Source organism: Myotis lucifugus, unplaced genomic scaffold (assembly GCF_000147115.1).
Source record: "Myotis lucifugus unplaced genomic scaffold, Myoluc2.0 scaffold_118, whole genome shotgun sequence".
Taxonomy (NCBI): Eukaryota; Metazoa; Chordata; class Mammalia; order Chiroptera; family Vespertilionidae; genus Myotis; species Myotis lucifugus.
Window position 1 is genome coordinate 1,210,960 of NW_005871166.1, and position 3,230 is coordinate 1,214,189.

Consider the following 3,230-nt stretch of genomic DNA (forward strand, 5'->3'; position numbering starts at 1 on the left):
TAGGGTTGAATTCCAGGTTGCGGGCTCAATCCCCAGTGTGTGGTGTGCAGAAGGCAGGTGATCAATGATTCTCTCTCATCGATGTTTCTATCTCTCTCTCCCCCTCCCTTCCTCTCTGAAATCAATAAAAATATATTTGAAAAGAAAAAGAAAAGAAAAGGACTGCTTCTTAGCTGTCTGAGCTCAGGTAAGTTCCTAAGATTGTGTGCATCCATAAGGTAGAAATGGTAAGAACCGCCTACGTACCTGAAAAGTGCTGCACGAACATGAGTCGCTACTACTTCCCTGAGGAGGCAGGTGTGCTTTCTGTGTCCTGCAGAACTCTGGCTGCTGCTTTCCACAGTCATGTGTAATTATCAGGCTCCTGATATCTTTATTCTCCTAGACATCACCCTTAGCCTGTCCACGAAAGAAAATGCCATCCTCGCTAGCATTCCTTCACTTTAGCAAGCAAAAGTATACTAGCAGGTGTACATGGTTGGCTTATGTTTCTCTTAGAAAGTGCTCTTGTGAGTATCTCATTGGTGGGGGGACTCCTGGCACACAGACCTAAATGTTGAGTTGGGTCCCACTCCACCCCTCTATCACCTTGTACCAAATACGTTTGTTCCATAGTCACAGACTTGGCTTCTGATCCCAGGCCAGTCATCTCAAAATGAGTGCCCAGAATCAAGACATTCCAGAAGAGAGTCTAGGAAGGTCATTTTTCGTGACAAGTCTAAGGTCAGCAATAACCCCAACTTCTTGAACACCTTTGACGAATCATGGGGATGATGCTTTTACACATGATGCGGAATATTAATTTAAGTATTAATTTAGGTGTTTGCTTTCCCCAGAGTTTGCCCCTTTAATGCCCACCCCTCCCAACCTTCATTCAAAGCTAAGGACAGAATTCCTGTTTGTTGTCTTCTAAGGAGAGTAATTTGTGTTCAGAATTTGCACACCAATGCTAGATGCTTCTGAGAGTAATGAGGGAAAGGGTGTTTGTACCTATAGACTCATGTCTAGTAGAAACAGGGTACTCCTCGAATCTTTATTTATAAAATTTTTTGTTTATCTTGAGGAAGAAACAAAGGAAGAGATAAAATTCTATGGGTCCTGAGAGCAAAGAAAACCTATCCTCTGCTTTTCAGCAACAAAGGCAACAGGACTGGAGAGAGTGGCACCTAGGTTATGGCCAGTGCTCTGTACTCTGTCCGGCTGGGCAGTGGAGGGGAGATTAGAGCGCCTCTGAGAGTCTCGGGATCTGAAGGCCCCACACTGGTGCGGAGATGTGTCCAACGCCAACCCCTTCACCTCTGACCGCAGGCAAGACTCTAAGACTCTCACCAAGATCTAGCAGCCAAAATCTTACCACCCTATACTATCCTAACACTGGGTATTATTTCCCAAAGGGTGTGAGAGTAAGATCGCAGGTACAAATTAAATTGAGCTTTTATCTTGGTATCTCTGCTAGCCCAGTAGAAGAAGCGTTCAGTCAGAAATTTTGAGTTAAAGAAAACGAAGAAATCTTGTTTCCCACCAGCACTGGACTTATGTCTAGATCGACTCACGCTACATATCGAATGCCTCAATGAATCCCTGTAACAGCATTACAAAGTAGGACTCCCTCTCTCCCTTTTTATAGATGAGAAAACTGGGCTGGAAAGATTAAAGTAGCTTCTCAAGATAGCACAGCGTTTATGATGGTGCTGGGCTTCAGCCCTCAGTCTTGCTGACTCCAAAGCTCTCTTCTCTGCTGTCCTATCGTACTCATGCCCTGAGGCGGAGCGGACCAGGCGAAATTCAGCGCTCACCAATTACACTACTGACTCCTCTTAAAGATAAGATGAACCAGCACAGAGACAGCGTGAAAAGAGACTTTTGGATTTTTGGACACAAAGTGAACCCTACGGAACAATATATTTTGTAAAAGCTTGTGCTTGCCTTTTATAGCTGCTAGTACTATTCTGAAACACTAACTAGGTTCTTCACAGGCGTTTTACAGCTTAATTTCCCTGCATGGTTTGGCTTGGTGGTGGCTCAGAAAGGACAGAGGTTGTGGGGGGTAAAGACCATCTGTGGCTCTTCAGTAATTTTCTGAAGAGTTGAGACTTGGCTGGCCTGAGGGAAACGTTGGCAAGCCTTAAACTACTGCAATCATCTCTTATCTATTAGAGGAGGGAGCTGGGCATAGTTCTCGGCCTCTCCCTGGAGTGCCACATGCAGCAGCAGGAGGCTGGCACCACAAGGCCATTGACAAAGCTGCCAGGGGACATGGAGATCGGCACAACACCAGGGGGAGACCAGCTGCAGGACCGCGTGCAGCTGGAGGAGTGGCGCCCTGTGGAAGGAAAGAGATGCGCTCTGGTGCAGGTACCGATGATCATGTTTGAAGTGTGCGAGGAAGGGTGAAGTGAGGACAGGGAAACTGAACCCAGACACAGGGCGATAATGCAAATGAGCCAGGGAGACAGGAACGAATGAAAGGAGGAGAAAGGGGCTGAAAGAAAGGTGTCAGCCTTGACTGAAAGCCAGCCAGTGAGCAAATCCCTGAAAAGAAGTCTGGTTCAGCTTATTTTGTATCAATTATATTAAACCAGCAGATAAGGAAAGAAAAGCTCAGAGAGAAACACAATCAGTATGTAAAAAAGAGAAAGACTGCCGAAACCGGTTTGGCTCAGTGGATAGAGCGTCAGCCTGCGGACTGAAAGGTCCCAGGTTCAATTCCGGTCAAGGGCATGTACCTGGGTTGCGGGCACATCCCCAGTAGGAGATGTGCAGGAGGCGGCTGATCGATGTTTCTCTACCATCGATGTTTCTAACTCTCTATCTCTCTCCCTTCCTCTCTATAAAAAATCAATAAAAATATATTTTAAAAAAAAGAGAGAGAAAGACAGTAGGTGTATAAATGAATGAGGTACCATAGGTGAAGTTCTTTTCTTTTTAAGTTGTCAGACTCATACTAGGTGCTCAGTAAATTGTGGCTACTGTTAACATCACCATGGAAGCTGTTCCTTCCAGCTAGTCAATTCCTAAGCTCAACGATATTGTTAATAAAGGGCTGTTAGTAAGTATCTTGATGCCAGATGAGGTTGGAATGAAGGATTTTAATTCTACTTCTAATCTAAATTTCAGACAGATTTTCCTTTTCAATGAGACATAGAACATGTAGACTGGCAAACACACTTTGAGACAAGCCAGGATTCATAACTGCCATGCATCCCACGGTGGGATTCCCTCTCATGCAT

At 45.1% G+C, this 3,230-nt stretch overlaps 1 pseudogene; it reads left to right on the top strand.

Moving 5' to 3' along the window:
- The first annotated feature begins 2,202 nt into the window (after positions 1–2,202).
- Positions 2,203–3,230, top strand: part of LOC102426296 — a 69,560-nt pseudogene continuing 68,532 nt past the window's right edge.